Source organism: Canis aureus, chromosome 3 (assembly GCF_053574225.1).
Source record: "Canis aureus isolate CA01 chromosome 3, VMU_Caureus_v.1.0, whole genome shotgun sequence".
Classification (NCBI taxonomy): Eukaryota; Metazoa; Chordata; class Mammalia; order Carnivora; family Canidae; genus Canis; species Canis aureus.
The window spans coordinates 52,752,064-52,775,411 of record NC_135613.1 but is presented as its reverse complement, the minus strand read 5'-3'; the positions used below and the strand labels follow the sequence as shown (position 1 = coordinate 52,775,411).

Genomic DNA, 23,348 nt, shown 5'->3' with positions numbered 1-23,348 from the left:
ATATAGGGCAAGAATATGTAATATATGTGTAGGAAAAACTGTTCAGCAGTAGTGGACTTAGCGTATAACCAAAATATCATCAAGAAAACAAGATAAAAATGAAACAACACAGAAAGACAAAACCAAAACACCCAATATTTAAAATCCAGTGTATTTCCCCTAGAAATAAGAATTTTTGGCTTCTCTCCAAAAACAATGGGAAGGTTTGCTCAAGCTGTGTCCACATGCCAGTGCCACCAAACACAACTTGGCTAAAGCAGGGTGGCGGTTGCCCACTTCAGACAGGAAGCTCACTCCCATTCAGCATGGTCCCCATGGTTCCCTGCTGTCACCCTCCCAGATGAGCTGTCAGTGGCCAATTATCATTGTGCCAGCATGCTTGTTGTTGTTGTTGTTGTTGTTTCTTTTGGTGGAGAAATACACCACCTGCATCTGTGTTGAAACTGGGAATGCCAAAGATGGCCTGAGTGAGCTGAATGTTTCAGGAAAACAGCAGAGATCACACAGAGTGAGATAAAGTGAGGAGTCATCCTGGGTGCTTCCTACACAAACAGAAGCTCACTTGCTTAGAGCTGAGAAGTGCACCTGGGATCTGCAACTTCCAGGCTGTGGCCAGGTGGCAGCCTGTCCCTTCCCCACTTCTGCGACCCCCTGTCACTGCCAGTTACACACAGCATGTCATCAAGTTGCACCAGAGGAGAACGCGTCAAGACTCAGCTCTAAGGAAGGGGGAGGAAGGGGAAGGGAAAAAAAGAACAAAAAGGAAAAGAAAAGAAAAGAAAGGAAAGAAGAAAAGAAAAAAAAAAAAGCAGAGGGAGAGAGCGGGTGCTGCTATTCAGAGAAACTTCTCTGCTCCTGCAAAGGCCGTGTCTTGGAAGGCTCACGGTCTCTGATTTCTATATGGTTTTTGGCACATCGTTTTAATCAAAAGAAGAAAAGGAAACAGTGCAAAGCCTTCGAACCCTAAACACAATGAGCTGGCAACAGAAGATGCTGTTAAGTCATTCCAATAATATGCCAGGCTCAGAATAACAACATCTGTTCCTGCGGGGCAGTTAGCAGAGGATTAAAAACAAGAAAAGAACCCTTAGATTTTAAAGCGAATAGATTTACCTACCCGCTGTCTGACTTGGGGCTTCTATGGGACAGTGTGGTCGTTACCATCAGCGTGGCTGTGCCCAGTTGCAGGCTGCCCGGGGCTGGGCATGGTGGTGGGTGAGTTGGGGAGAAATGCTCATGATTTGCAACCAGTGCACAGAAACATTTTTGTGCATTAAAGAGCGCCATGGGCTTTCCTGGCAGGAAGTCATCGAACCCACTGCTTTATATAGGAGAGGTTCTGAACACGCTTCTGGAATCATTGCATTTGCTCTGGGCATGGATGCAACAGACAGCTCCAAAGGTCCCCCTGTCCTGATACCCCTTCTGTGCTTCTGAGTCCATCGAGAGAGGGCTTCACTTGGGCATTCATCATGCACACCTAATTTCCCCAAACCCTAGGGCACATCTTTTTGCTTCGAGAAATCAAGGCTTGGCTTGCAGAAGTGCCAAATAAGTACAAGATCTTTCAGCGACCAGCTCCTCCACTCTCATAGCTTAATTTTCATTGATTTAAACCCAGGGCATGTCAACTAACTTCTGGGCCAGTATATATTTTGGGTGTCATCTCCCTCCCAAATTGTGTAGTGCATTTTATTCACAGGTGCATGGACACCCCCCCCCAGCCACCTGTGTAACCCCTGCAAATTCTTCAAGAATTCCTCAAAGATCATCTTTCCTAGGATGCTCATCCCACTAAGACTCCCACTCATTCTGTGTCCTTCCATGTCTGGGGTGTTTGCATCTGTTAACATACTTAAGACACTGCAGTGTAGATGGTAAATTCTTGTACCATCTCATTGTGGTAGATGCTCCCTCACATTTAATCGAATGAATGCAATAATTTGTTTGGCCTTTTTTGGGGTTTGTTTTCCTTTCTTGTATTTGTCTCATGGGGCATACAATGAAGAACTAGTCTTTGTCTCCATCCTCAGTGGACAGGGGAGAAAAGTGGGCCCCAAATCATCGTGCTATTGTGAGCACTCAGTTGCCACATGCGGTTGGAAACAAAAGGTTGAAAATAAGCTTGTTTCCCTGGTTGGTCATGAAGCTTTGCCTGTTTCTTTTGCCTGGTTGGTGGTTCCCTTGATTCCCTCTAGTTTCCTATGAAATGGGAGAACTTTTAACTGCCAAGGTCTGCATTTCTTTAGTTCTTTTTTTTTTTTTTTAAAGATTTTATTTATTTATTCATGAGAGACACAGAGAGAGGCAGAGACACAGGCAAAGGGAGAAGCAGGCTCCCTGTGGGGAGCCCAATGCGGGACTCTATCCCAGGACCCCAGGATCACGCCCTGAGCCAGAGGCAGACGCTCAACCACTGAGCCACCCAGGTGCCCCTAGGTTGGTTTCCTTTCCCAGGCTCCTCCATACATTTGCCTCCATACATTACTTTGCCAATTATTTTCTTTCTCAACCAGTTCTTTTGCCCCACATCTTCCTTAACTCTTAGGTCAAAACTTAGCTCATAATGGAACTTTTATGTGCTCTTTGAACAGTAAAGTCTCATTCTGATGGTCACTACCCTATATAAATTTAATAACTTATAAAAGCTTTACTAAGGGTATTACAGATAAGTCACTGACTTTAAAATAGGTAATACTATTTATACAGTGTATTTGTTGAAGAAAACACCAAGATTCTGGGTTGTGTCTAAAAATATTTCTTTTAGGGGCACCTGGGTGGCTCAGTAGGTTAAGCACCTGCCTTCAGATCAGGTCATGATCCTGGGGTCCTGGGATCGAGTCCTGTATCCAGGCTTCCTGCTCAGTGGGGAACTTGCTTCTCCCTCTCCCTCTGCTGTTCCCCGCTGCTTGTGCTCTCTCTCTCTCTCAAATAAATAAATAAAAATCTTTTAAAATTTATTTCTACTATAATTGAACTTGGAAGAAATGAGATTCCCCCTCCCCCCAAGAGGACCTGACAAGTTATTTATTTATTTTTTTACACTGGATGAATTAATTCTAACTCATTTAATGATTCAATGTAACTTTCTATCTCAAACAGGTAAGTGAATAGTATGAACTCAGGGATAAATAGCACAAATGTAACAAGTGAGCACTGCGATTACAGTAGAATTTGGCAGGAAAGCTGTTGGTAAGTGAACTACTGAATTTTATGATGACAAGCCACGGAATAAAGTATAAATATGGCAAGAAAAGAATATTCAAAGGAACTGGCTTAATGTTTAAATTCCCCATAAGTTCAAGGTAAATGCCTTGCAAATACTGTTATATGTGTAATGTGTGTAACAAGATAAAAATGGCTTGGTACATGATATTTTCAAAGCCTTGTGCTAATAGCTCAACTTTTTTGGTCTTCTGGTGTCACAGACTTAGAGACCTTTTAATTTTCATTGGTGCTAAGTGAGATAATTTGTATCCCATGATTTTATGTCTGTATTTTACAATCGCAAAGGGCATAGTACGAGGCTGTTCCCTCGTGGACATATCCCTCTTCCTTCCCACTGACCTCTCCCACTCCAAGCCAGGCTTCCCAAAGCAACATGTCTGGAAGTCAAAATTACAAGCATTGACCATTTCTGTTTTTTTCTCTCTCTCCTTTTTTTTTTTTAGATTTTTAAAAAATTTATTCATGAGACACACACACACAGAGGCAGAGACACAGGCAGAGGGAGAAGCAGGCTCCCTGTAGGGAGCCCGATGTGGACTCGATCCCAGGATACCAGGATCACGACCTGAGCTGAAGGCAGATGCTCAACCACTGAGCCACCCAGGCATCCCTGGTTCTCATTTTTGTAACAGTGCTCCTTCCCTTGGTGGCTGACCACTGCAGGGAGCAGGAGTGTGGGAGAAAGGAAGGTACAGAGGTGAATATCTCAAGATATCCTCTCACTAAGTGCATCCCATGTATGGGATCCTCATACACACACAACCAGGGTGGGGCATTATTTAATATTATCCACAATTCAAAGCTGGGGATGCTGAGGTGCAGAGAAGTCACATATCTGCCAGATATAACAGCGCCAATCAGTGACTTGCATTCCGAATTTCCCCAATACAAATTGCACATTAGCCACACAGCCCTCTGGAGACTGCAGACCACATGTGATCCTCCACTTCTCTCTGACCCTATACCTCTCCAGTCTACCTCCCTGAAGTAGTGAGACAGAGGAGGACACATTGCAGAATGGAAATTTTCACCGGGAGCTAGGATCTGCTGGTATCCAGGCACCTAAATGCCGTAAAATATGGGGAAACATACATATTAAACTTATGAACACTTTACAGTGAGTCACCTGTAAGATCAAGCACCTAGCCAAAGGCTAGTTTATTTCAAGCGGACCCCAGTGACTAGTATCACAGGGGTGCCTTAAGATTCTAGGAGATGAGTTTTCTTTCTGAGACTCTCTCTCTCACTTTTAAAGATTTTATTTATTTATTCATGAGAGAGACAGAGAGAGGCAGAGACACAGGCAGAGGGAGAAGCAGGCTCCCTGCGGGGAACCGATGAGGGACTCGATCCCGGGGTCACGCCCTGAGCCAAAGGCAGACGCTCAACACTGAGCCACCCAGGTGCCCCTTTCTGAGACTTTTTATTTGATGTCCTGCTTGCTTTTCTAATTTCTACTCCATTTCCAGACATTCCCTTTGTCTCTCTCTCTCCTACGTTTCTGAAGAGTGTGGCTGCTCTAGCATCTTTGCCTTTGAGAGCTGACAAACTGGGAATTGTGTTTTCCAAGGGTCTAGTATATTTGATCTTCATCACAAATTCTTCCAGGGCTCTTAATACAATGTTTTAAAATAGCTTTCAGGATTCCTGGGGGTTATTAACTTACAGTGTGACGGTTCATTTACCCTGCAACCCCCATGCCTACATTTTTCCCCTAAAGTTCTATTTTCAAATGTTAAATAACTATGCGATGAGCATCTTTCCTATAGTATCTTATTCCACAGAGAGGCTGTAGACACGTCTGTCTTTTGAGCAAGAAAGGAAGGGATGGGGTGGGGTAATTGAGTTTAAAATGAGAAAATGAGTTCGATGCCTTTTTTGTGTGCGTGTGGTACAAAAATAAATAGCAACATTTACCATTTTCGTCATTTTTAAGGGTACAGTTCAGCGGCGTTAAATTCATTTACATCACCACCTCCTTCTCCAGAGTGGATGGTGTTTCGAATGGCCTGGCCCCTTGAAACAGTCATGCGGCTGAATTAGGGAAAACTGTATTTGTCAGCTCAGAGTGCCACGACGTAACACCACAGCGCGGGCGGATTAAACAGCAGAAGCCCATTTCTCACACTTCTGGAGCCTGAGAAGTACAAGATCAAGGTAGGTTTCATTCTGAGAATTTCATTGGCCTGTAGGCACCTGCCGGCTTGCGGCGTAATCATGTGACCTCTTTGTGGGAAAGAGAGAAGGCTCTCGGCAGTCTTTCTTATAAGGGCACTACTCCCATTGTGCAGGCCTCACCCTCATGACTGCATCTAACCCTAACTACCTCCCCAAAGCCCCATCTCCAAATACCGTCACATTGGGTTCTTCACCTTATTAGGGTTATTTACCTTCTTGGGTAACTCACCTTATGAATTTGCGGGGAGACACAAACACTCATTCCATAACAGTGATCTATCTGATGGCTATAAAGGACTCAGTAGAAAGAGCTGGGATTGGCAGAGTCCTAATGACATTGCTCAAACATTATTAGAGAGCTAGGGAAGGGGCTAAAGATAAACCACAGGGTTTGGGCAGTAGTTGAGGCACCCAGGGAGCCCCTCCATCTACTCTGGTCATCTGGAGACACAAGGGGAAAATGAAGAGCCCAGTGCATTGAGAGTTCTGCTGGTGGACAGAGCCATGGTGACAATGAAGTGACCATGTGCAGGCTATGGTAGCATTTCATCACACAGACGCTGAAAATACATTGACTCAAAGAAGAGCAGAGAATCAACCAAAAACATGTGACTAGAAGTTGAACTGGAATTTTGCAAGCATGAATTTAAGAAGAAACATGGAGGGACACCTGGGCAGCTCAGTGGTTAGCATCTGCCTTTGGCTCAGGGCATGATCCTGGGGTCCTGGGATCAAGTCCCATATCAGGCTCCCCACAGGGAGCCTGCTTCTCCCTCTGCCTATGTCTCCGTGCCTCTCTCTGTGTGTCTCTCATGAATAAGTCAATAAAATCTTAAAAAAAACAAACAAACATGGAACACTTTTTATACTTGTATGTTTGCATTCTCTTTTCCTTATGGTTTTAAAATGTCCTATTATTTAGCATAACAGTATACTCAGAATTAACACTTGTTTGGGCACGTATGCTCAGTCATTCCTATTTATTTATATTTTTGGTAGCAATTTTCATGCATTATTTTATATTTAATACATGTCCATGGCACATAATTTCAAAGGAACAAAAGGATATCTAGCAAAATATGTCTCTTTCCCAGTCCTGATTTCCTTGGCACCCAGAGACAGCTACAATTTCCAGCTTCTTGTGTGTCTCTCTGTGTATGTGTGTATGGAGGGTTTTTGTTCTTGTTTTTACACAAATAGCAATATGCTGTGCATATGCTTCTAACCTTTCCTGTTTCACTTGCTATATCTTTCATATCAATACATACAGAGCTGCCTCACTTTCTAAAATAGCTTTAGAGTATTCCATTGTGTGCATGAACCAGAATTTATTGTATTGGTCTCTTTTATTTATTTATGGTATGCCTTCACCAAGAATTATTTCCTTCCTTAAAAAAAAGAGAAAAGGATTATGTCCTTCCTTGAATACAGGAAGGATTTTGTTTTGTTTCCTGCTTTATCTTCAACAATTAGAATAGGACTGATACATCGTAGGCTTTCAACAAATACTCATTCTATGGAATAAGTCAATCGCATCATTTCGTACCTACTATGCAAGTTGGACCCAGGGGTAATGTAATTTTGTCGTGATTTTGTTGATTATGGCCATATTGCCCTCCATGGAGGTCATGATTTATTTTACCACCACCCGCCGAGGCTGGAGTGTACCTGTTTCCTCACACCTGTGCTGGACCCCATGCCAACATCCATGCCCGCCAACATAGAGCGCGGCCAAAGTTTATTTTTGCCTCTCTGATACAAGGGAAGTAAATGTATCTTGGTTTTCTAATTTTGCATTTTTATTATTCTAAGTAAAGTTACACATGTTTTTTCTGTAGTTTGTGTGTACCGTTTATACAGAAACGGAATGATCCCTTTGTGATAAGCATGAACAAGTTTTTTCCCCAGTATGTCGTATGTCTTTTGAGTTTGTTTATGGTATTTTTCCACTCAGCATTCCTAAGTTTTTTGTTTTTAGAACTTTTCATTTTGATGCTAGTCAAATTTTTCCATCTTTTCTTTAAGCGCTTTCAGGCTTTTGGGAGGGGGGGTGATCATAATTAGGAAAGTCTTTCTCATTCTGGGATTATTTAAAGTTTTTTCTCATGTCCGTTCTAGTTTTTTAATGTTTAAATCTGTGATCATCTAAAATTGATTTTGGTGTTAGTGAAGTAGGGATATGTCTTTTCTTTCTGCGATTGGTTATGATGACCATTTGGTGAAGAGTTCATTTTCTTCTGCCCTGATTTGTTGTGTTATATTTGTCACTTATGAAACTCACGTATGTTTTGGGTTGATTTACCGACTCCCCAATCTTTTCCTTTGATCTGCCTGTGTATTCAAGTATGAGCCCCCCCATAATTGCAATTACCATGGTTTTTTTTTTTTTTTTTCAGTGTGGCCTTCCTGGTTCCCATTCTTTTTTGCTTAAGTGTTCCAGCTGCCATTGCATGTTTATTTTTCTATATGAATTTTGGAACATATTTTCTAGTGTTATTAAAACGCTGCTTTTAACATTTGTTGCATTTATTATAGATTAATTTAGGGACATTTGAAATCTTTGTAACATTGAGCAATCCTATTCAATAACTTTCCATTAATCAATTTTTAAAAAACTTCATCAGTTTCACTTAAAATTTTTCTTTATATAGATCTTAAATATTTCAAGATTTTTATTTTTTTATTTTTGAATAAAATGAACACCCAACATGAGTCCCAACTCAATCCCAAGATCAAGAGTCACACACTCCCTGACTGAGCCAGCAAGGCATTTCTAGATCTTGCATATTTTAAATCACACCATTCTCTAGCTACTTTATTCTTTTCATTACTACTATAAGTGAAATACGTTTTCAATTATGTTTTCTACTTTTTTGTGGCTAATATACAAAAACCCATTATTTATATTAATTTTTATCTAACTGTTTTATTTTTTTATTGTTGGTAATAGTTTTACAAAAACTATTTTAATGCAATAGTAAAACTATTTTTAATGCAAATTAAAACCACAATGACCATCTTACACCTGTCAGCATGGCTAAAGTAAAAAACACAAGAGGGGCACCTGGGTGGCTCAGTGGTTGAGCATCTGCCTTTGGCTCAGGTCATGATCCTGGGGTTCAGGGATCAAGTCCTGCATCGGGCTCCCCGCAGGGAGTCTGCTTATGACTCTGCCTCTCTCTGTGTCTCTCATGAATAAATGAATAAAATCTTTAACCCCCTCACACACACACAGGAAATAACAAGCGTTGGCAAAGATGTGAAAAACAAAACAAAACAAAACAGTGCACTTTTGGTGGGAATGCAAACTGGTACAGCCCCTGTGGAAATGGTATGGAGGTTCCTCAGAAAATTAAAAATAGAATGACCATATGATCTAGTCATTCCACTACTGAGTTTTTACCCAAAGAAAACAAAACCACAAATTTGAAAAGATATATGCATCCCTATTATTGCAGTGTTATTTACAATAGCCAAGATAAGGAAACAGCCCAAGTGTCCATCCATAGATGAATGGATAAAGAACAGGTGGTATACATATATAATGGACGTTATTCAGCCATAAAAAAGAATGAAATCTTGCCATTTGGAATGACGTGGATGGAGCTAGGGAGTGTTATGCTATGTGAAATAAGTCAGTCAGAGAAAAACAAATACCATATGATTTCACTCATATGGGGAATTTAAGAAACAAAACAAATGAGCAAACAAAAACAGAGACAAACAAAAGAACAAAAAACCCAGACTCTTAATTAGAACAAATTGGTGGTTGCCAGAAGGGAGGTGGTAGGGGGAGGGGTGAATAAAGGGGATTAATAGTACATTTATCTTGATGTGAATGGAACAGTGGATAGAATTGTTGAATCACTATAGTGTACACCTCAAACTAACACTACACTGTTAATTATACTTCAATTAAAAAATAGTTTTGAAGTTTATTCTTTTGTGCTTTTTAGGCATGCAATCTCATATCATTTGCAAATAATGATAAAGTTACTTCCTTCTTTTATTTTCTGAATTTTATTTATTTGTGAGAGAGAGAGGCAGAGACACAGGCAGAAGGAGAAGCAGGCTCCCTGTGGGGAGCCCAATGTGGGACTCCATCCCAGGACCCTGCGGTCATGACCTGAGCCAAAGGCAGATGCTCAACCACTGAGCCACTCAGGTGCCCCTACTTCCTTCTTTCCAGGTTTCATGGTGTACTTTTCTATATCTGTATCTATGTCCATACCATATCCATATCTGCCTATTTCTATCCCATTCTAAGAATCTTTGAAGAGGATCACATAATTTTTCATGATGAGCTATTAATAAAATGAAATATATTAATAATTTCCCAATATCAAATTATTCTTTGATTATTTCTGATTATTATTCCTGATATTACTTGACCTTGGGCATCAATTTTTTATTTTCTTTATTTATTTAATTTAAATTCAATTTGCCAACATATACTATAACACCCAGTGCTCATCTCATCATGTACCCTCCTTATTTTGGGCATCAATTTTTAATATCCTATTGTGTCCTAACATTTTATGTAAGATTTTGAGATCAGTGTTCACAAATGAAATTTATCTATCTTTGTGGTATTTATTTCTCAATCGTCCAGTCTCATAAAAATAATTGGAAGCCTTAGTTTTCTTTGTCTTGAACAATTAAAATGGCAAACGGAACTCAACTTTAAAGGATTAACACAATTATATTGTGAAATTATCTTGAGTACTTTATTGTGATAGGAAGGGGGCTATTTATTAACTGTGTCTGTTTCCCACTGTAATTGTTCCATTTTGATTTTTGTGTTTTGTTTTGTTTTCTTTTCTTCACCAGAGTGATCCTTTGAAAGGGCAGAATCAGATCCCATCACTTCCCTCCTTGGGAAGTGGCTCAGTTCCACATCACATGGTTTTAGGTCTTGAAGGTCAAGGTCAAATCTGAATTCACCAAGGTCAAATCTAAATTTGCTTACCTGGCTTACTAGGTGGTTCTGAGTCCTTTCCTGCTTTCCAGATTCACCTCCTGCTGCCCTTGCCATCAACTCATTTCTGCTCCAACATGAGCTTTAGACCCAAGTGTCCTTCTAACGCTTTTCTAGAGTCACATTTGGTAATTTGTATTTTCCTATCCGAACTTCATTTAATTCACCTTTTCAAATATATTTGCATTGTGTCAAGCAAAGGACAATAGTTTCTTCTTCTTTTTATTTTCTCTGCATTTGTGTTTATGAAAATAAACTCAGTGAATTTCTCATCTTTTGTACATTTATGTGGTTTTCTTTTTCCCCCTGCTTAGGATCACTTCCAGTTGTATTTTCCTTTACTTTTTAAGGAATTACCTCCTAAATTTGCCTCTTAGTTTTATCACTTTTTCCTTATTTTTTATAAGATTTTATTTATTTATTTGAGAGAAAAAGTGAAAGCAAGAGCAGGGCTGAGGGGCAGAGGGAAAGGGAGAAGCAGACTCCAGCTGTGTAGGGAGCCTGAGCTGGAACTTGATCCCAGGACCCTGAGATCATGACCTGAGCCAAAAGCAACCACTTATCTGGACTGAGCCACCCAAGTGCCCCCCTTATTTTATTTTTCTACAATATCCCTCCCCTTCTTGCTAATTCCCTCTCTCTGCTTTTCTTAAATTAATTTTGTTATTTTTTCCCTAACTTCTTGAGTTGAATCCTAATATATTTAGTTTCTCTTCTTCCTTCCTTCCTTCCTTCCTTCCTTCCTTCCTTCCTTCCTTCCTTCCTTTCTCTCTCTCTCTCTCTCTCTCTTTTTTCTTTCTTTCTTTCTTTCTTTCTTTCTTTCTTTCTTTCTTTCTTTCTTTCTTTCTTTCTCTTTCTTTTCTTTTTAGAGAGGAAGGGGAGGAAGAGAGGGGCAGAGGGAGTGAAAGAGGTTAAGCAGACTCCACACCCAGTGCAGAGCATGATGTGGGGCTTGATCTCATGACCCTAAGGTCATGATCCCAGCCCAAATCAAGGACCCTGGGATCATGACCTGAGCCGTAGGCAGATGCTTAACAGATTGAGCCACCTAGGCATCCCTTGTTTCTTATTTTTCATCAACATAAGACGATGAAGTTGTGAATTTTGCTCTGAGCACTGCTGAAGGTGTGACCCATGGGTTTTCATAGTGTTTTCATTGCTGTTAACATCTATGATCTGTGCTTCCAGCTTTGATGATGCTCAGACCAGAGAATCAGGTGTTATGACTTATTCTCCAGTGAAAAAGACACTGTTGATGCCTCACATCCCATATTAGTTTTCTGTGTTGCGTGATAAATCATCACAAATGTAAAACAACAGGTACTGTTATCTTTCAGCCTTTGTGGCTCAGGAGTTCAGACCTAGATCACTGTTTGGATCTCACAAAGCCACAGTCACTAAGTCAGCTGGTGGAGGGCTCACCTCACACTTTACATGACTTTTGTTTCTTCAAGGTCAGCTGGAGGGATCTCTCTGACTTCAGCATGGTGCAGTCACTCTTAAGAATTTTTCACTAAGGAGCACCTGGGTGGCCCAGTCAGGTAAGCATCTGCCTTCAGTCATGATCTTGGGGTCCTGGGACTGAGCCCTGCATCCGGCTCCCTGCTCAGCATGGAGTCTGCTTCTCCTTCTCTCCCTACTCATGTTCTTGCTTGCTGGGTGGGCGCTCTCAAATAAATAAAAAAACTAAAAAAAAAAAAAAGAATTTTTCACCTTACTAAGTCCGACCCACCTAAGGTAATTTCCCTCGTGACTAAATCCAAGCAGTCTGGGACTTTAATTATGTCTGCAAAACCCCTTCACCTTTTCTATAAAACGTAACCTAAGCAAACCTCAACATGGGAGTGGCTTCCCATCCCCTTTGCCATATTCTGTTGGTTGGCGTGGTCTCTGGTTCCACCAGCACTCAAGAGTAGGAGGAAGTTATGCAGAGGTATGAGGGGGGTGGTGCTTAGGGTGTACCCAGCACGTAGTAATTTAGCTGGAGGACAGGTGTGCACGTGAGCAGCCTCCCCTCTCGGCTGCCAGCTACAACTTTCCCCTTCTGCCTAAAGGTATTTCTCTAGTGGCTCAGGTCTTGTAGGTCAGTTGGCAATGCCAGATAAAATAGCCTCTGGAGCTCCCTGCACCTGACAAAGGACAGAAGTCAGTGGATAAATCCCCCAGCTTCCTCTTCCCTAGATGGGAAAGTTCTGAGGTACACACTTCATGATTCCTTAGAGGGTCCCCAGGAAAACTCACATCTGCTGTTTCCTTCATTTCCCACGCAGTTTTTCTCTCCCTTTCCCTACTTCCTCCTATTTGTCTTGTTTCCCAAATAAACTATGTGCATCAAAGTCCTTCTTTCAGATTCTGTGAACATTTTGTGTTAAGTTTTCTTTCATTGCACAGAGAGGTCTGAGGACTAAGTACGATTTCAATACATTTTGGAATTTGATGAGGATTTCAATGTGGGCTATTTTAGGATCAGTTTTTGTGAGCATTTCCAAATATCTATTTTCTGTTTCTACATTATGGAATTGGATATTTGGCAATTAGGTCTATCTTAGCTTTTCGTTGTTACTGTTATACTATCCTTAGTAATTACTTTTGTCCATTTAATATGTCCTGAACTAAGGGAGGTAAATTAAAATATTTTACCAGATGTATTTGTTCCTTGTATTCCTAATAGGTTCAGCTTTATGATTTTAATGCTCTCTTATTTGATGCATAGTTATTAATTACTGGAAGAGCTTACTGTGGAAGAGCTTTACTCTTTGTAAATATAAAGTGGCCTCCTTAGTCTTGTTCAGTGTTTTCTTTGTCCTCAATTCAAACTTGCTTGATTTAGAAATTATTTTGTATATATTGCTTAATAGCATTTGCTCATTTTAATTTTTTTTAATAATTCTTAAAGATTTTATTTATTTATTCATGAGAGACACACAGAGAGATGCAGAGACACAGGCAGAGGGAGAAGCAGGCTCCCTTTGGGGAGCCTGATACAGGACTCCATCCCAGGACGCCCTGAGCCGAAGGCAGGTGTTTAACCCCTGAGCCACCCACCCAGGTGCCCCTCATTTTATTTTAAGAATCTTTTTTTAGAGAGAGAGAGAGAGAGAGAGAGATTGTGTGCACCCCAGTGGTGAAGGAGGAGGGGCAGAGGGAGAGGCAGAGACAATCCTAAGCAGTCTCCCACCCAGCATAGAGTCCCACACAGGGCTCTATCCCATGGCTCTGGGGATCATGACCTGAAATCGAGAGCAGGAGGTTTTATTTATCGTATTATATCAATTTTTATTTCTGCTCTTTCTCTTGTTTAATTGGTGAATTCTTTTGTTTAATTGGAGTCGAAATATCCTTCCCTTCAAAAACTACCTTTTTAAATACAAATCTGGATAACTTAGCCCAATCTCTATTATATTTTAATTACACAATATTTACCCCTGAAGGCTATACTGTACATAAGTTATGAAGGAGCAAACATTAACATACATATTCACAAACATGCATACATATGTACCCAATGTGGTTACAGCAGATTTTACAGATTTCTGTTTTTACCTAAATCATTTCACTTATTTTTTTTTTTTAAAGATTTTATTTATTTATTCATGATAGTCACAGAGGAGAGAGAGAGAGGCAGAGACACAGGCAGAGGGAGAAGCAGGCTCCATGCACCGGGAGCCCGACGTGGGATTCGATCCCGGGTCTCCAGGATCGCGCCCTGGGCCAAAGGCAGGCGCCAAACCGCTGCGCCACCCAGGGATCCCTAAATCATTTCACTTAATTTCAAACTTTCCTCTTCAGTTTTATACAAAGAGGATCACAATTCACACAATGAAACTTGTTGCAAGTGAACGATATTTTGAGATACAAAAGACATCTTTACAGGTTTCTGCACAGCCATAACTTAAGGGTGAGACAGGCTAAACAATTTATTTCAGTAACTGACAGATTTGATTCAGGCATGTCCTAAGGCCTCAAAGTGATTGCTGCTCCATGCCAAACCGTGGACAGTACTGCGGAGCGAAAGCACAGGAGCCCCTTATAGCGAGCTCGATATATTCTAGTGGGCTGGTAGCCAAGGAGGTGTAAATGGGGGATGAATGGTGATGGGGGTTTCCAAGGGCACACATTCAGAGAGAGGGAGGGGGAGACAGAGGGAGAGATGGAAGGAGAGAGAGGGAGAGAGAAGAAGGGGAGCAGGGGTGGGATAGGGAGAGGGAGGAAGAGAGGGGAGAGGGAGGGAGGAAGAAGAGGAGGGGGCTGGGAGAGACGGAAGGCGAGAAGGGGAGGGTGAGAGTGAGGAGAGAGACAGAGAAGGAGGGAGGGGGAAAGAAAAGGGGAGGAGGAGAGGAGGAGAGGGGAGAACCGGGAGAGGGAGGGAGGGAACTCCATGGGGTAACTTCTCTTTAAAAACCTTCTCTTGCTTTTTAATCGTGTTTTTGCACGTATTTGGGAGTGTATGTCATCCTTCCCATCACTCAGCTCCATCGCTCTGTTCCTCTGTGGCTTGTTCTTAGAACCTAACTTTACATTGTGTATTTAATTCACGCTTTCTCAGGTGGCACCTGCCTCCTGCGGACAGTCCCCCCACCCCCCGCCCCCAGGCCATGAAACACAGAGAGAGGCAGAGACACTGGCAGAGGGAGGAGCAGTCTCACTGCGGGGAACCGACTGGGGCTCCATCCCGGAACCCCGGGGTCACGCCCTGAGCTGAAGGCAGATGCTCAACTGCTGTGCCACCGAGATGCCCCCATACTTTTTTTTAAAAGTGTTTATTGTAATTCCAGTTCACATGTGGTGTTCTATCACTCTCAGGGGCACGATGTAGTAACTCAACACTTCCATGCATCAGCTGGTGCTCATCTAAACTTCTTACCTGTCACCTGTTCTTATCACCTGCCTTTTTTTTTTCCTTTTTAAAAATTTTTATAAATTAATTTTTTATTGGAGTTCAATTTGCCAACATATAGCATAACACCCAGTGCTCATCCCGTCAAGTGCCCCCCTCAGTGCCCAGCACCCAGTCACCCCCACCTTCCACTACCGCTAGTTCGTTTCCCAGAGTTAGGAGCCTCTCATGTTCTGTCTCCCTTTCTGATATTTCCCACTCATTTTTTCTCCTTTCCCCTTTATTCCCTTTCACTATTTTTTATATTCCCCAAATGAATGAGACCATATAATGTGTATCCTTCTCCGATTGACTTATTTCACTCAGCATAATACCCTCCAGTTCCATCCACGTCGAAGCAAATTTATCACCTGCTTTTATCAGAGGTGGAGCTTCTTGGTCACTGCCCTATCCCGGTATTTGGCATTTATTAAACAAGTGCTTGTTGCTAACTTGTATTTTTTCTTCTCAGCTCTAATTCACATGTATGGCCTTGCCTAGTCCTTTCCTTGATTATAATACCATATTGTGGGGTTTTTTTCTCCCAACTAATTTATTTGTTGCAAGTTGTTTTCCTAGTTTGTTATTCTTAATTTTTGTAATTCTTGCTATATAGAAGTTTAAATATTTTTATAATGCAGTCATATTTATTAATTTCTTCCAAAGTTCATTTTTTTTAACCTTATAGATTTTATTTATTTATTTATTTGAGAAAAAGAGCACAAGCAGGGGCAGGGGTAGAGTGAGAGGGAGAAGCAGACTCCTTGCTGAGCAGGGAACGCAATGTGGGGCTCAATCCCAGGACCCTGCGCTGAAGGCAGCTGCTCAACCGACTGAGCCATCCAGGGCCCCTAAAGTTTCTTCTTTTAATTTTATGCTTAGTTATCCTGCATTTTGAGATCAGATGAATACTCTGATATTTTTTCTAGTTATTTGAAGGTTTCCATATGACTCTACCACTCCCAGAATTTATTTAAGGCCATTCTTTGCCATCAGAACTCTAAATTTTCTACTGTTTTGTTATTTGAAAAATTACTCCTTGGTGATAGCTCTGAGGGGAATGTGGAGTGATCTATCCTCAAAATTCATTTTGTATTTTCCAAAATATCTGTGACTAAATAATTCAATTTCCACACTAATAAAAAGAAAGAACCACAAGGTTAGGATAAAATTGTGTGATAAAGCATATAAAACATCAAACTAGCTTCATCTAGTGAAGTTTTAGAATCTCCTGGTGAAAACCTAAAACACAGGTTATACTGGATGTTAACCCCAAAATGATTTTCAACGTTTGCTGTGAAGAGAGAGAATGAAAATGAACCAGAGTCCAAATTTAACTCAACAACCCTCACAGATGGTTTTAAGCTAATTAAATATTTTTCTTGAAAGCTGAGCTAAAGCTAAGAAGGTAGCTTTTAACAATTCTACTCCTTGACCTTCCTATTATGCCTTTAATCAGCGTTTGGTTTTAGTTATAACATATATAAGGTGGGATTCACATGACTCTTTTTCAAATGAAATGTATTAACCAAAGGGGTGTCATTCCATTTAGTGGTGCCTCTCACTGTCACAAAATTGCCATAGTTTAAAACAGCTCTCAAAATTTCTTGTAAAATTTCATTAAGTGCTGCCAATATTCCTTTTGCTGCCCTCAGTATACTTTGAGGGAGGGTATACTTTCTGGGAACGGCCTAAAGAGATTTGGACTAAAGTTTGGGGAATGTGTTTGCTGGATCCACCTGATTAATAAAAAATGAGACTACAGGGGTGCCTGCAAGGCTCAGTCGGTTTAGCATCCGTCTCTTGATCTCAGCTCAGGTTGTGATCTCAGTGTTGTGAGTGCAAGCCCCACATTGGGCTCCGCACTGGGCATGGAACCTATTTTAGAAAAAATAATGAGACTATATCATTCTATCACTTACAATATTGTGTTTAGCTTCAAGTAATATAAAAATCCCCTTAGGGTAGCTAAAGCAAACGGATTCATTTTTTTCTGACATGTTAAGAAGTTTCAGGCTGCTGGCATGGCTTTCACTTGCTCTGTGACGTCAGGGCTGGCATCGGGCACAGTTCTTTTGGTTGTTCACTCAGTGGGTGCTGCCCCAGGGTCACAAGATGGCTGGGGTACCTTCAGGCATCACTCCTATGTTCCAGGCTGGAATAAAGCAGAAGAATAAGGAGTTATGTCAGAGTGTTCCTTGTTTAACAGGAAAACCAAGAATTGCTCTAGTGTTGCTGGTCAGAACTAGGTCATACTGCCATCTCGTCTGCAAGAATGCTGGGAAAGCAGGGGATAGGCTTGTCACAACTGGATCGGGCCAGTCATGATCTATAGCCTGCATAGGAGCACATTCACTTCCAAAATAGGGGTTCTGATGGTGGGGATAAAATGCGAACGGGGTAGGCCACCAGCTGTGTCTGCCACAAATATGAATGGTGTAGGTTGGCTGTGCAGACAGTTCCAAAAAAGAATCACAAAGTAAACAGTGGGAGGCTCTTTAGGATATTTGAATAATGCATTGATTTGGTGATATATGCTCTGGCACTTTGTTAAAAAACTAATAGTTTTGCCTTTGTTCATGCTTCCTCGCTGTTTATTAGTATTTTGGTCATCTTTCATATTAATTTGCATTGTACCTTAAGATAAAGGATGGTATTTGTTTTTTATGCCACTATGAATTTAGAATGCCATGTATTTTGTGGACACTAAGGACATGCTTATTTAATGATTAAATGACAATCAAATTTCATGTTTATCAAGTCCCTCCAGGACACAACATACTGTGCTTGGGATCTTACACATTTTGTGGACACCCATTCATGTGGCAAGATTGCTAGGGTAATTATCCCAAATTCTAGGATGTACCAGGATGTTCTCAGCAATAGGGTTTGGCTAGACGGGTCTCTGGATCAGTCATGAAACTTTGCTATTGTAGAAACCTCGGAGATACTCAAAGGCTAACTTTACTAGTGTTTTTGACCAAGTAGATTGAATCAAGAGTGCAAAGCATAGTAGTCAGAGCCCTTCAACTTTATAGGAATAAGATAAAGTGATATTCAGTGTTCCTGCCCTTGACATATATTTGCATGATGTTGTGCTTCAGAGTGAGAGCAACCCAGGGAGTGAAGCAGAGAAGTGTATAATTGTATCTATGCTTAAGCCAGAAAAATGAAGTTGGGAGTCAGGTAGCGTGAGCATGAGTGGAAGATGTTCCTGAGTTGGGTTAATAACTGAAAAAACTAGGTGAATAGATAGTAGACTTGGGAGCATAACTTATTTGTGCCAGAGGTCTTCCCTTGGCAACAGTGAGGGATAGGAGAATGAAAGAAGTGGAAGGACCCTGTGCTGTAAACATCCAGATAATAGGTGACCGATTCAGGATTCTTTTCTTTCAAACAATAAACAATCCAGCCTCCTTTAGCAAAAAAAAAGCAAATGCATTGACTCGCATAACTGCTAAGGCTGGGGTTCAGCTCCATGCAGGGGTGCCAACGTTGCCAGCAGAATCAGATTCTCTTCATCTCTAACTTGGTTCTGTTTTTCTGGCAGTATTCATTGTCCTTTCATGGGCACCAGAGAGTTGTCTTCTGCCTTGTTATCACGGGGAGGAAAAGGAAGGGCCATTTCTCCCAAGGACAGTCAGATAGCCTGCTCACTCTCATCTCTGGATCATCTCAGCGCTCCATGACCAGCGGGTCTCAGGGTGAGGTCCTAGGACCACCAGCATCAGCATCACCTGGGCACTTGGAAGGCAGGAAATACTTGGGCCCCACCCCAGACCTACAAAATCAGAAAATCTAGGGATGGGACCCTATGTGTGCTTTCCCAAACCTGGGAATGTCTGGTGCAGATTAAAGTTTGAGGACCGTTGGCTTGGAGAAACTGACTCCTTACTTGAAAAGGAGGCCTCATTTGAGGGAGAATATATTTTCACAGCAATAATGGCAGTTTAGCCAGAGGTCAAGTTAGATGAACTTCTAGAATCTATCAAATGCCAGAAAAAGAGAAGAAAAATAACTGTGAGAGAGATTGCTGTATGCTGTCTGAACATGGCTATTTTGACCCTGAAAAAATGCAAATGCATTTTTGTTCCGTTAGCACATACTCTGCAGTCCAGTAATAATGCATTGTAAACAGACCATATTAAAACAAACAGTTCTCTCTAGATCTTTTTTTTTTCAATATTTTCTCTAAATAGTTATTTGGTAATACACATTTTTTCTGTTTTGTAGAGTCCCTAAATAGCAGAGGTCTCTGTTTGGAGGAGCCAACTCCTGTCTCCTAGTGCCAGAATGTTCGTGGAGTTTTCACTTTACTAAATAAAGAGCTGGAGCTAATGTCAGCCCTGTGGTGGTACTGGGTCCTCGACCCAGGAGGAAAAATAAGGAATTAACAGTTCCTTTCCCCTCCTCAAACCAGAGCTGGTCTTGGACCAAACGGCACCGAAGAGGAGTCACAGTCTCTGGTTTTCTGTGTCTTTCCTTCTGCCCGATGATCTTCATCGATGCATTTTGGATATTTGACCCACACTTTTAAAATCAGGTGATGTTGCATTTCTCCTCACCCCCACACCTTATGAAATCCTCTAACGTAAAAAGATTGCTAGTGTAACACTTACCTGGAAGGGTTAACACTGGACAAAGGGTCAGAAATGAACAATTTTTTTTATGTCGACTGTTATTACTTGAAGTCACAGATTGGTCACTTCAATGATTTGATCTTCAGATTCATCCATACAGTAGCTTCCACAGAGGCCCTGTGGACCTCTTAGCTTTCTTTGTCGTGGAAGAGGGACCACAGGCTCCTTGATGGCCCATGGCTTTTGCTTTCTAAGCCTTGTGGATTTGTGGTCTTGGAGATAGAAGGGACTTTGGCCATTGATCATTTATTTACTGGTGTTGTCTTAGGCAGGCTATGTTTAGATGCTGTGTAACACTTAGGGTCCCAGCATGAAGAGGGAGGCCCTCCCTTGTGCATAGTTTGGAGGGCCCGTGTTACCTACCCCTGCCTCAAAGCGCCTCTCGGGGGGCATGCTCTGCCACTGGAGCTGTCCCAGCTCCTCCACTCCTGCCAGCTGGGAGCAATACTCTGCAAGAGTTAGTTCAGCATGTGGCATGTGGGCTCAGGATGTCTCCTGATCGATAGATACTCAGATCTCCGCCAGATTGCCTGCTGACTGTGCTCTTTGGGCAGGTAACTTAACCTCTCTGGTCTCATTGTAAAATGAGGATCATAATAACACAAGGAGGTGGTGGCGAGCGTAAAAAGAATGAATAGGCGTAAACTGCTTAGCCTCGTGCCTGGTGCGTGCTGAGCACTCACTGTAAGCATGAGCTATTGTCTGTACTTCTGCAGTGGTGCTTCTCTCACTCTGCCTCACATCCTGAGTTAGGAATATGACTCACACTCCCCTACTGGATGGAAAGGGTCATCTCAAGGGCAGGGGCCGTATCTACTCATCCTTTAGGATCATCCTTTAGTAGCTAAACCTCAGTGTATCTTGAGCTTACTAGGAGTTCAAGAAATGTGTTTTGAGTTAAGTTGAAGCCCCCCGGCCCCCACCCAGAGCATATTTGGCAAACTCCAGAAAAACAAGCCTCCCTGCTCCTTTCTTTCACCTAAAAGTGAAGTTCTCCAACTTAATCTGCCAACAGATCCCTGCCAGGATTCTGATTCTCTAGATTCCTTTCGCAGAATCATTCTCACCACCAAAGATGCCTGCTGCTCCCATGACTTCTCCCCCTTCCCCTCCGGTCTGCTTGGGGTCCCACAGCCAAAGCTCGCACCCCATTAAAAAATAAAATGCCAGCCAGTCCCTCATCTAGGTCATCCAATAAGATGTTCCCTCCACCCTGCCCATATAACTATTTAACCTAATGGGGGCATGTCAGGCCCTCCATAAGACAGTGCCAGGATGGACGAAGAGCTTTTGAGTTCTTCGTGTTGTGTAAGCGGCACAGTCACCTTCTTTTGTCTCTTTTAAGACTCTCTAACCCCATCCATGCTTTGGAACTCACTTTCTCCAATAGTAGCCAAAGAACAAGCAGGAGAATGAACAAAGTACGTAACTGCTCCCCGCCCCCACCACCCAAGATCTATCAGATCCTGTGTGGTCCAGATCCCTGGCAGTGCTCTTTCCAGTGGCGTTGGTCAGGGACCTGCCTGCCAGGGCAGGAGAGCAGGAGTACATTAGAGACAGAGCGGTGTACTGTGGAAAGGCATGCAGTGAAAGCTCAGACATCCATCAGGTGACCACTTTCTTTTTTTTTTTTTTTTTTTTAGGTGACCACTTTCATTTGTAAGTGCTCGTTTCCCCTTCCCTACTGTTGGTCTGAGGAACAGCAGAACAGGCCTGAGCGGTGGGAGGTGCATTCTTTTCCTAGGGCTGCCCTCATAAGACCCACCAACCTGGGTGGTTTAAAGCAACAAAAATCCATTCTCTCACGGTTCTGGAGACCAGAAATCCGAAGACGAGATGTCTGCAGAGCCATGCTCTCTCCAAGGCTCCAGTGGAGAATCTGTTCCCTTCTTTGTCTTAGCTTCTGATGTCACTAGCAATCCATGGCATACCTTGGCTTGTAGACACATCCTTTCCTTCTCTGCAACACAACCACATGGTGTTCTCTCCCTGTGTCTTCACATAGTCTTATAAGGACATCAGTCACATCGGATGAGGGGCCTATCATCTTTCAGCATGACAGCATCTTAACTAATAACATCTACAACAACTCTGTTTCCAAATAATGCTGCATTCTGAAATATTGAAGGTTAGGACTTCAACATATCTCTTTTTGGGAAAACATAATTCAACCCATTACATAAGGGGAGATGTTTTGATGTAGCTGCACAATAGGTGTTTTCATATTAGTTCAGATTGGACTTTTAATATCTAAAAATGAGGCTGTTCTGTTAAACCTGGAGGAGTCTGTTGGTCCCACGAATTGGTTATTCGAGGGGGAGGATGTAAGATACGGACCAGGTTTGGAGGTATTGGTGGAGGCAGTATTAACTTCCTGCAGCTACACCAAATCCGGTCCACATCCCAAACTAGACCCATCCCTATTCAAGCTTCTACTTTCAAAGATAAGGAAACTCAGGCCCATAGAAGCATAGAACCTTCCCACAGTTGGATTGAAAGTTCTCTCTGTTAGGTGATCTGTAGACCACTTTGTTCTCACCTTCATACTTGGAGAGAAACCATCTTTCCAGGTTTCCATTTCTGGCAGGAGCTGGCTTTCAGTCAGAGGTCAAGACTGGTACAAAAAGGCAACAACTCATTTGAAACTAAAGTCTCATGGAATTGAGAGGTCCAGCAGTAGAGGGAAGTAGAGTCAGGTGTGCTTGGGTGAAGGGTTCCAGCTCTATCATCAGGAGCCAGCCTTTCTCCAGCTGTTCACTCCAACTGTCCCTGCCCAACCTTACTGGCTTCATTTTAAATCACTGCTACCATTTCCTCCCCAAAGGTGACTGAACCACTGTCCTGACTTCTGCCATCATTGATTGGTTTTGCCCAGCTTTAAGTTTATATGAATATGTGCTGCCTTTGGCAGCACCTATACTAAAATTGGAAAGACGCAGAGAAGATTAGCATGGTCCCCGCACAAGGATGACATGCAAATTCATGAAGTTTATATGAAATCATGACATGTATATTTAATGTCTACTACTTTTGCCTACATTATGTTTGCAGGAGTCATCCATTTTGCTACACATGTTTGCAGTTCATTCGTTTTCCATGCTATTTGTCTACGGTATAAACATATCACAACTCAGTGCATTTGTCTCTTTTGCAATAGATGAACACTTTCTGTTTTTTTAATTTTATTTTTAATTTTATTTATTTAAATTCCAACATTTTATATTTTTTTAAAGATTTATGTATTTTTTTGGGGGGGAGGGATAAAGGGAGAGGGAGAAAAAGATATCTCAAGCAGACTCTCTGCTGAGCAGGGAGCCCAGTGTGGGGCTCAATCTCACCACCCTGAGATTTCTGTTTTTAACTATGACTGCCAGAAAATTTTTTATACATTTTTTTGGGGGCAGGAACATAAACACATGTATCCTAGGAGGAGATTTGCTAGGTAAGA

At 41.8% G+C, this 23,348-nt stretch overlaps 1 long non-coding RNA gene and 1 other non-coding gene across 2 annotated transcripts in view; both read left to right on the top strand.

The window, feature by feature from the left end:
• The window catches only part of LOC144310907 (uncharacterized), a 119,462-nt gene that overhangs the window by 75,250 nt on the left and 20,864 nt on the right, over window positions 1-23,348 (top strand). Inside the window, exons 8-9 of the long non-coding RNA XR_013376570.1 lie at window positions 5,165-5,385; window positions 11,839-11,925. This is a non-coding gene — a long non-coding RNA (uncharacterized LOC144310907). The remainder of the gene's footprint in view (window positions 1-5,164; window positions 5,386-11,838; window positions 11,926-23,348) is intronic.
• Window positions 22,796-22,902, top strand: LOC144311675 (U6 spliceosomal RNA). The gene has a single exon (XR_013377257.1). It is a non-coding gene; the product is annotated as a U6 spliceosomal RNA (small nuclear RNA).